Consider the following 12,099-nt stretch of genomic DNA (forward strand, 5'->3'; position numbering starts at 1 on the left):
TAAACGCAAATGCAGGCATAGGAGTTATATCTTCCCCTTCGAGCAGACTTTGCTATTTTCACAAATCTTCTGATTGAGCTACCTATACCTTCCAAAAAATTTGGATCCCAGAAATCGACTAGTAGGGAAAAGAGGTGAACCCAGACAGGAGCCGCTAGGAATTGATCTTTGTCTAGGTTGTAGCATTCCTCCCAGCATCTCATGAAGAGACCTACATTATGGTAGAAATAAGAGCCATTTTCGAAAACCCTTTCCTTATCTTTTAGATTCGAGGTGAACTCAGACAGGAGCCGCCAGGAATTGCTCTTTGTCCGGGTTGTAGCATTCCTCCTAGTATCTCATGAAGAGACCTGCATTATGGTAGACATAAGAGCCATTTTTTAAAACCCTTTCCTTATCTTGTATATTCGAGAAAATTATTATAAAAAAACCTCTGGCTCCAAGCTTGAGTTCTATATGGCCTTTTGGTTGCTATTGGATCCATTTGATCAGGTCTTTTTCCATTGGCCAAATGCCAATAAACTTGCATATCATTGCATGGTCTTTCATATAGTTGCGATATTTCTCTAGTTTATTCATTGGTATCATGAATCGCGGCTTCTCAGTTGCTCAGGGAAGGCATTGCCCTCAGATTCGTGACTGCCATTGGGCTCCGAGAATAGGGCCAACGCTAGGGCCAACGCTCTCAGGGGAACTAGGCTGATGGCGTGGTTTACCGCTTGACTCTCCAATGGCTACATTGTTGTAGGAGGGGATCGCTCCTCCCCACCCCCGTCTGGGGCTCTCATTGCCCCTGTCAAATTCATGCTATGTCGTATCAATGGCAGGGAGATCAAGATGACGTCCATGTTCTTGCAGGTTCACGGAACCCTAGCAGAGCATCCACAAGTGTGAATTGTTCATAAATTTAAATTTAAAAAAAAAATGAATATATATATATAGATATACAACTTGCTTTTTTTCTTTAAATTACAATTTTTAATTATTAAATTAAATTGGTTCACAATTAAAAAAAGTCAAATATTATTTTAGTGGCCTATTTTTAGATCACTACTTGTAATATGTATAGTTCCTAATTTTCTTTTGTAGCTAGGCGGAGCTTAGGCCGGATTGGCTGGAAGAAGACCAATCTACCGACGATGAGATGCTTATCATTAGGATTGATGCTTTAGTCAAACTTGGACGCCCCTTGGGAAGTTTAATTCCCCCATTGTGGCTTCCACCCCTCTCCATGAGATTTGACATGTGACCTAGCGGGAACTAAACCATAGGCAAACATATGTGGGCATGCTCGGGTAATGGAGCGAGTATGCAATGACGGCATGACATATGTTAAAATTTTATATAGGAAACCAATGTTAGATTGGGCATGCTCGGGTAATGGAGCGAGCATGCAATGGCGACATGACATATGTTAAAAAATTATATTAAAAACCAATATTAGATTTTATAAAATACCAAAAAAAAATACTACAAAACTAATACCTTTTATTTATATTAAATGTCATGTAGTAACATAATAAATAAATTATGTCAAGTATTACTAGCACAACTAGTTGAGGATGGGCCTCATCAACAACGCGAACCATGATCAAACCTCACAGGTGGTGGTTATGCCCTGCGCTAGGGGATGAGACATGCTAAAAAATCCAGTTAGCGAAGGGATGGTGTGGTCTAGGCCGGGTGCGATCCCTAGTGCCATCCAGTCAGTGAAGGGATGGTGTGATCCAGGCCAGGTGTGATCTTTGAGTGAAGAGATAGTATGGTCCTAGCGGGGTGCAATCCCTCGGTGACTTTGACAACTTAAATGCCCATAAGTCGCTGTCCCTCACACCATGGGTCAAACCTAAAAGAAAATTTACCGCTTATAAAAAAAGAAGAGAAAAGAAAATTACGAGTTTATAGTGACATATTCACCCCTGATCACAGAAATATCAGTCACATATTCACGCCTGATCACAGCAATATCGAATAAGATATCCGACAGAAGCCTTTACAAAAATCTGATCAGAATTATAAAAGACAATCCTCGGAGGAGGTGGGCGTGACAAATGGGGCCGACAGAGAGCATGCGTATTAATTTATGTCTGCCCTCATACTTACGATCCAATACCCACAAAGATATGGACACATTCTGCACGCCTTCGCCCTATCCTTTTCGGCGTGTGACGTCGCTGCAACCACACAAATCATTTTCTTCTTCATCACCCTTCAAAAGAGAAGGCGCGCCGAATGATGGCAAATTCTTGAATCTCTGCAAAAGAAGCAGCGCCGAATGATGGCAGGCGTGCACTCACAGAGAAATCAATTAAAAGTGACAGCTACAGCATTTAAATGGTGTGGCTGTAAGCTATACTGAGCAAAAGGTACGCCAAATTTGGGGGGAATTTCCAATCGTTACCGAACTTAGTTGGGAGAAGCTCGAGAGTTGTGCGGTGGTGACGCAATGAGTTCATGCGCAGCTTTTGGCGACCAGATTTAGTGGCACTTTTTATCGCTTTTCAAATTGCTGTTTCCCGGATAAGATACACAGAGGATGTCTGCTTTCCGTTACAGAACAGGACAGCTGATTATTATTATTATCAGCATATTTGATTTTCTCTTTCTCACCACACTTTTAATTAATATTTAATATATGTTTAGTTAACATAAAATATTGTTTTTGGAAATTGTCGAGTTTGTGAAAATGTAAAGTAAATGTAGTAGTCGTTTTGGGTATTGCAGTTTACTTAAAGATTAATGTAGTAGTAGTCAGAATCATCATGTGAGCACGGCAGTTGGAGTGGTAGTATTCAGAATCCTTATATTCATGTTAGGGCATTGCAGAATCCTTATATGCGCAGTACTCAGAATCTTTATAGTCATGCTAAGGCATTAGTTTACCTAAATATTATAGTAGTAGTGAATAAAAAGGTTAACATAGAGATTATAGTGGTAGTAGTCTGAATTACGAAACCAAAACTATTACCAATTCTTCTAACGAACATAGAGTTAGAGTAATAATAGTCACAATCATCAATGCAAAACCAACCAATTACCAATTCCTCTAAACATAATATAAATATATTATTTTGTGCTTAGCTATAAATCTAAAATTTTATTTTATAAATTTAATATTTTTGATAAAATAAAAAAAATTATATTATTATTAAAATATATTATTTTTATTTTTCTTAAACTCATTTTCAAATTGGAGTATATAAAATTTTAAAATGTTTTTTTAATCAAACTAATAATATAATAGTTTCCAGCAAAAGGGCATAGAATAAAATAAAATGATGTTGTATATAAGTGCAAAGTATTTTGAATCATTATGTACAGGGGAAAATCGGTGGATAAAGACTTTTCCCTGATCATGAATGATATTCATTGAAAGATGGATGTGTTCGAGATTCAATGTCCTATTTTAATATATCTCAAATTTGTAAAGATTTTTATTGGAAAAAAATATTATTGTTTTAATAAGTGGTTAATTGTGATATGAAAATTTAATGGTTAGATTTTATTTTAAGAAATAAAATATTTGAATTATTTTATAATATATTTTATAAAACATGATTAATTAAAAAAATTATTTGAATTATTATTGAAAGATGGAAGAGTTAATATTTCAATGTCTTACTTTAATAAGTCGAATTTGTAATTGTTTTAATAAAAGATGGGTTGTAATATAGAAGATTAATTATTAGGTTTTATTTAAGAAAAGAAAAATTACCTTTAATTATTTCCTAGTATAATTTATGAAACATTATTGATAAAATTTTTATTTAATTATTTCATAGTATAATTTATGGAACATTATTAATAAATATTTTAATTATTATTGAAGGATGGATATGTTCAAGTTTCATGTTTGTTTATGTTAGTTAAAATTACACTTAAAATTGGTTTTATATATTATTTAAAAAGAGATTAATTATAATATAAAAGTTGAATAATTAGATTTTATTTTAGAAGATTTAAGAAAATATTTCTTGATAATATATTATATAGGATATTTTTAATTTTTAATAATAATTGTAGAATTTATATTAATAAAAATTTGTGGTTTTGGTACATGGCTAAGTTGTATTAGAAAGAATGATACAACATAGTCCTTCTTAGATTTTGAATAGAAAAATATATAAAAACAAAAAACAATCTTTCTCCAATTAAAATGATAAAAGGGAGAGATCCAACACTAAACCTTCTATAATTTGATTTTACTATGCTTCATAAGTACACAAGTATATTCTTACAAATTGCTTGAACAAAATGATGAAAAAACAATACATATCTAAGATTTGAGAGGAACACACCCCCGACTAAATTCAAAGGAGTTGAGAGTTTGTTGGGAACTAGAATTTGGATTTTTCTTTCTATGATATTTCCTACCTATTGTTAATGGAGGGGAAGAATGCATTTATTTTTAACACATATACAAAGGAAGGAGAAGTAGAGGGATGATTTCCCTCCTCCTCTTTCTCTATTTCAGCATATGATTATGCCTTTTCTAAAATTGGCTCATTTTCTTGTGAACATTCCATATTTATCCCATTTGCAATCCCATTCTCATTATGAGGACTGATGTTCTCCATTTGCATTTGATATGATGCTAACATGTCAAAATAGATGACTAGATTGGATCTAGGTTGATGCTGTGAGTTATTCTTTTGAGAATATTTCTTAATTAGATCCTCATCTTCTTCCTCTAAAGTTTGCAGTGACCCAAATGTGTCATTCGAGGTTGTAAGCAAGTGTGACTTAGGCATGATTTCAAGTTGATTCCTCCTAAGTTGTTGCTTCTTTTGTTTTTTTGAAACTTGTTTGAATGATCCTTGCTCATTATTATTATAAGAAGTTGGAGTTGGATTAGGAAATGGATGAGTTTCTTGAGCATTAGGATAAATTTTGGAAAAGTTCCCATATATATGGCAAGAGTTACATTTGAAAGGATCATGCTCATAATCAAGTTGAGCTAATTTTCCTCAAGTAATCCCTACGCAAAATCCATATCCAAATAAATTTTGGCACATCCAAAAATGTTACCCCTAGTCTTAACATGAACAATATAATGAATCAAATTCTCTTTGAAAGCTTCAAATTTGCTATCACCTCAAAAAAAATAAGAGTAGATGTGGCAATCTAATCTAAACAGGGGTAGAAGAATTTTTCATGTCAAAGTTAAATTCTAGAGTCTAATGGGAAAGAAACATTCTCCCTAGAGTCCATGAAGTAGGGGCCAGATCTAAAGATCAAATCCTTGTCCTCTTGCTTTCAAAAATAAAAAATCACTTTCAATAGCAAAACATAGCAATTGAGTCACGATCTACCCTAGTTTTAGAAATCCAATCTAAGATAGAGTTAGGACTTGGCCAAAGGCTTATAAATTTACCAACTAAACTTATTTCCTATAGAATAATGATGTTTCTTTTCTCCACAAAGGGCTCCAAGTCAATATTAGGGATGGCTTCCACCCTTTTAGTAATTTTGCATTTCTCATTTTTTTTTAATCATCTAAAGAAGATTCATTGAGCAGAGAATCATGAAATCCCTCACGTAATTTATGGTTACCACTCATTGTGAGGCCAACAAATAGAAACCAAAAATAAAGAGCAAGAGACCAACCAACCAATGCATGGACATAGAGATCCCTATATCTATTGAATGTATCACTTCCCAAAGCATGAGCAACACAAAGCATAGATGGAACTAGTAGCAAACATGTAACCATGAACAAATGCAACAACTAGGACGAACCCCAACTATGAAGTGTAATGCTTTGGTCTAAGCATAGAGAAAATCTAAGAAGATAGACCACTAGAATAGGAAGGTTGATGGCCACAAAATCTGCATGTAGTTCTTTCATAGGAATGGGCTAAGGAGATCAACTCTTTATGAATATTGCTCTTGGCTTCTCTAAGTTAAGATGTCACGACAATGTCTAAGAAAACCCTAGCCACTACAAAAAAGATACCTTCAAGTCCATTTTCTCCATATTTGGACCACTATGATAAGGCTCAAGGAGTAGGCTCACCCACCCTCATAGAGTCTCATTGCATGCTAAGTCACAAATTCATGGTATATGTGGCTTTCAATATATTGGATATATTCTTATTGTTATAGTGGTAGTCACTTGGTTTGATCTTGGGCCTCACCTAGATTACTCTAACAAATTACTGATTCACCATGGTTAAAAAATAGAGTCCATTTTCTCCTTTGTATGATTTCCTTTTTGTTTTTTAAGGCTTGACCCAAAGGGGATTTGAACCTTGAATTTCAAGGTTCACATAATACTTCATAACACTACAATTTCCAATTAAGCCACTTCCCATGGGCTCCTTTGTATGAGATATTAATGAAGGACTTTATTTCAATTATTTTTGAAATAGAAATGAATTCAAATCTGTAATATATTATTTTATTAAGTTTAATTTGCAACTAAAATTTGTAAAAATCTATTAAATTCTTCTTCTTTTTTAAAGAAATGGTTCATTGTAATTAATTTATATAAATATATATATATATATATATATATATATATATATATATATATATATATATATATATATAGATAGATAGATATATATAATGTGGTTCATGGACCATGGAGATCGATGACAACTACATCCACATAATATTTATATCAAGCAAATTTACCTAAAGGGGTCACTTCTTATCGGCTCAACCATATAGCATCACCTTGAAAGTGTCAAGAAAACTGAACCCGTGACATCTCAATAGCAAAGGTAATTTAACAATGAAGGCTCGACCAATTAAAATAACCCTCAAAGCAATTATTTGTAATATGAAAACAAACTCACTAGATTTTATTGTAAAAAATATTGAACATTATTTCAATTATTTCATAGAATATTTTAGACTTGAGTTAAATTAATACTATTAATTGGTAACATTTTAATACGGAAAATTATATATCGTCTTTTTCATTTTAACTTTGGTGTGATATATATATATATATATATATATATAATAAGTTCATAACTTTTATAGTTGTTACTATAAAAATTCAATGTAATTTAGAGTAAACAACTAAAATAAAATATATTTAAATATAATTTTTTCAAAATAAAAAAATATAAATTTTAATTATTATTTTATAATAAATATATTTTAATAGATAGTAGTTTAAATTCATCTTAATTCCATATTTATCATGCGCTTAGAGGAGTCAAATCTTTCATGGTGCAAACCTCTTTTTTGAGTATAAAACTTGAAGAAATATTTCACCTCAAGAGATTTTATCCCTCTCAAGACTTGATAGATCGAGGTTGCTTTAGTATATATATAGTTAGTTAAGACAATCTACTTGAAACTTTGTTGGTAGATCATAAAACCCAATAAGCTCCTTTGTTATATTGTAAAACCCAATAAAAATATATACCTTTGTCATTGTAGGATAACATTTCCTAAATAAAAATCAATATGTATCTAAACTAAGTTATGAACATCTGAAAGACATATTCTAGTGAATTTTCATGTGGAGGTTAAAACCAACGGTTGGCATATTCTACACTGAGCAATTCCAATAAATTTTAATGTGGACAAAAAGATATAAACAAAATGTAGGAGTGCATGCATCAGATTTTATTTTTTTCATGCTCTCATTTCTCTTCACGCTAAAGAGTAAAATTTCAAACATATAAAATAAAATGAATAGCATACCAAACAACCTAGAAAAAATTAATATTTGAAGGTTATGTAAATAAATTTTAATGCAAACAAAAAAATATAAACAAAATGTAGGATTGCATGCATCAATTTTTTTTTTTCATGTTATCATTTCTCTTCGGACTCAAAAGTAAAATTTCAAACATATAAAATAAAATGAATAGCATACAAAACAACTTGGAGAATTCTAATCTTTGAAGGCTATGTAACAAAGTGACCTGGGTTATTTTCTCAAGTTTTACCTAGAAGACATACATCCATAGAGATATAAAATCTTTGTGGAGCGTCCCCTTATTGAGTGGCTTTCTTTGCCAAATCAGATATGAAAATTGGTCAGGGTTATGATATTTGTGGTAGAAATTATGATTTATTTTGATCTAGCTAAAAGATTTTGTTTCAATGAATATCTCACAATAGCAAAGAATACCTTTAAATAAGCTACATAGAGAACAATACCACGGGAATAACCATAGGTTGTGAAAACCTGAGCCCAAAAATCTCCATCAGTAGTTTTACTATTTTTTATCAATTTTATTTTAACTATTAATTATTCTTCTATTTTATTTTATCGCAAATTTTATTTTTTATTTTTATGTAATTTGATCATTAGAGAAGAATAATGTAGACAAAATCATAGATTGTGAAAACCTAGAGCCTAAAAACCTCCATCCATAAATTAACTATTTTATCTCAATTTTTTTAATTATTAATTATTAATTATTTATTTTTTATTTATTTATTTATTTTTTTTATTTTTTTTGTTTTTAATGTAATTTGACCATTAAAGAAAATACTGTGGGAAAAACCATGGCTTGTGAAAATCTTGAACCAAAAACTTCCATTGATAAATTTACTATTTTATCTCAATTTTTTTTTTTTTTTTTTTTTAAATGTATTTTGACTGATTCAAAATGTTTACATAACATATATATACTTATGAGTAAACATTTACAAAATATTAATATATTTAACTCTTACACATTTAACATGTAACACTTACACATCTAACATCTACTAGTCATCATCTTTGACTAGTCATCAAGGGAATGTGCTTCTCTTGAAGCGACACGACTATAATGGTATGCTCTCATTGGTATCTTCCACAATCTAGGATTTTTCTTCGAGTCTTCAAAGGCCTTTGATTTTGGCTTTATTGTCATTGCAGCCACTTCTTTATTCTAATTCCATTGGGGTTTCACTAGGTGTTTTGAAGTTTGTTCTCCTTGTTTTCTTTTTTTCTCTCAGTCACTGGTCATGTATCTCCTTTATGTTAATGGTGACTACAATTGAAAAGCAATGTAATAGTGTTTCTGATCAGGATAAGGGGATGTCCTAATAGATGTAATTTTGACTTTTTAAATGAACTTACATTGAAGGTTTCGTCTTCTTAGTAGAAAGTCACTAGATGGAAATGTTATCATTGCAATACTTCTCTTTAAAAAGAATAAAAAATCTAACATCTACATATCTCCTCCATACTAAATTGTAGAAATGAAAAAGTATATAAATATTTATAAAAATAAAAAATAAAATTAAACCAAATATGATATTCTCAAAAGTTCACTTGAGTTTAATGGCATTTATCAAATACAAACAGTTTTTTTCATGTATCGGAATTACATATCGCTACACTTTCGTTTTCTTTTTCAATTATTACTTTAAATGCTCTAACATTTCTTATAAGTGATTGTTTAAAGATTTTTGTGGAGGGTATCTTGAGCTTTAGTGTTCAGAACTAATTCCACAGTAGCCATTTTATGAATTGGCGTTTCAAGTTTATAGCAAAACTCGTCTTCAGGACAATACCTATAGATAAGAGCACAAAAGGTATTGTCCTAAAGATGAGTCTTGTTATAGACTCGAAACATCGATTCATAAAATGGCTACCGTTGAAACACTTTGCACTCTTCTCTGTAGGTATTGTCCTGAAAATGAGTCTTGCTATAGACTCGAAACGTCGATTCATAAAATTTCTTATAAGATTGTGATTTTATGGTGAAGAGACTCAAAAAAGTATAAATTCATTTTAAATGTTTTGAAATGTTTGAATGAGATTGTGATTTATATGTGATGATGATAAGAAGTATAATATTTTGTGTAACATGCTGGAATACTTAGGTTAATGGTTCACTATTCCAAAATTATCCCATATTTGATAATATTTTATCCTAAAGATAAAGCTAAAGAAAGACTTAAGGTAAAAGTGAGAGTCATGATTTCTCTGTCTTAAAAAGTTCATGTTATCATTACGTTGGTCATGTCATGTCCATAGATGTTGCATTAACATGTGAGTCATAAACAAAAATCCTAGACACCGTGGAGGGGAATCAAGAGCAAATCATGTATCCCCCCACCGTTGGTTACCATGATGTTTCACATGTGCATGAAAGTCCATTTTAGATAATGTAGGATGTGTAAGTCAACTTCACAATAATTATATACGTTGCTTTTAGAAACTTGAGCCAATTGCATTTATGGTTGGAAAACAAAATGAGTGCTTTTAAAATCACAATGTTTGGGAAAAATTATGAGTTTATGTAGAAACTGGTTATATGGGTTATTTTAATTATTTTGCTTGTACCATTTCTATATGTATGAATTGGATTCACGTGAAAAGTTTTTATTTATTTTTGGATACTAAATTATATATGTGTAGATTGTTTATTTATTTATTTTTGGATACTAGATGAATATTAAGAATAATATTATACAAGATGATTCTATATATGTATAGAGTGTGATAAGAACTTTTGGGTTATATGCTTGTACCATTTATGTATGAATTGGATTAACGTGGAGTGTTTTTTTTTAAGTATTTTTTAATACTAAACAAATATCAAGTATAATATTATACCAATTGATTTTATATATGTATAGAGAGTAATGAAAAATTTTGATTAAAAAAAGCATTATAAAAAATAGGGAGATTAAACTTTTTAAAAAGATTTATAATTTTTATGGGCATTGTTATCCGGATTAGTTTTGATTTTTTTGGATCTGTCGAATTTTGGAGGAAATAAAAAATAAGAATGATTTTTTTTGTATGGGGAGGACAAATGCTTGATGAAACTTAATTGGAGGGTGGCCTAGTTGCAGGTTAAAGTTGATTTAAAAGGAAATTTATCGGAGGACATTAAATTGAGCTTTGAAAGCTGAATATGGTCCTAAATTATCAATTATTGGAGGTTTCCTTTTAGGTGTTATGCCTATCACAAGGTAGGACACTTGGTAGATTCTTGCCACTCTTATGTTCGAGCAAAAAAATTTACTCTTCTTAAAAAATGATGGGTTAAAAAGTCCTCCTTAGTGCCTTTGCAGACAATGCAGATAAAGGGTGGTGAATTTGTGGATGAGAATGAACATCTTACATGGGAAGGTGGTAGCTTGCATGCCATAGATTCTCCTCCAAAAAAATCTGTAGAAATCACTTTGGGTATGTATACTCACGCCCCCCTTGTTGTAGTCATCGATTATTGAGGATATTAGTAAAGAAGTAACCCTGTCAGAAAAATATATTGCACATGTAAAATCCTATAAGGAAGCAATCATTTCTCCTCCAATAACAACTTAGTTGAACATCTCCTAGTTTCCCCTTAAGAGTCATTCTCCTCCTTCAACATTGATTGTCCTGATGGTAAATTATTCATACTCTTCCTCTCTTGCCTTAAACTCTTTGTTTCCTTTACGATGTCCTCATGCGCCTCTAATGAAAGACCGGAAAAATACTCTCTTTCCTCACTAATAGATAATAGGAAGTACCCCCTATGTTCCAGAATGTCGTGTAATGAAGATTCCTCATCTCAAGGAGGTCTAGCCACAAATATCCCTTCCATTGGACACATTGGTAGGAAGTTGAATTTGTCTAAGGCACAATCAAAAGCTAAAGAGTACATTCATAGGGGAAAACGATACATGATATTTAGGGCTCTTGGAGAACAAGGCCCATCTCAGGGTAAAAAATGAATATGTTGTCATTGAATATGCATGGGTCTAGGGGAACCCCCAAGAAAATAACCCATAAAATGTTTATCCACAAGGTTAATCCTGAGATGATCATGTTGCAAGAAACTATTATTGATAATGAAAGAGTGAAAGCCATCGTCTCCTTGTAGTTAAGGAACTAGTCCCTCATGGTCATGGACACCCAAGGTCAATTGGGAGGTCTCCTCACTGCATGAAATTCTTCTTTTGAGGGTGTTGTCTCCTCTTACTCGAAAAGACATATATCGTTGGATATGGATGTTTATGATTTTAGTAAGAAGATAAGTTTAGGAAATTTCTACAAGCCTTATCTTGATCACAAAAACTTTTGGGATAATTGGGGTTCATTTAGAGTTCTCGAATTTCATCCACTTATCCTTGGATTTGATTTAAAATTCATCACATCGATCAAATAAATTTGAGGTTCAGCATCATGCATACACTGGA

Source organism: Pinus tabuliformis, chromosome 6 (genome assembly GCF_031772625.1).
Source record: "Pinus tabuliformis cultivar Carrire ecotype Pingquan chromosome 6, CPIR1, whole genome shotgun sequence".
Taxonomy (NCBI): Eukaryota; Viridiplantae; Streptophyta; class Pinopsida; order Pinales; family Pinaceae; genus Pinus; species Pinus tabuliformis.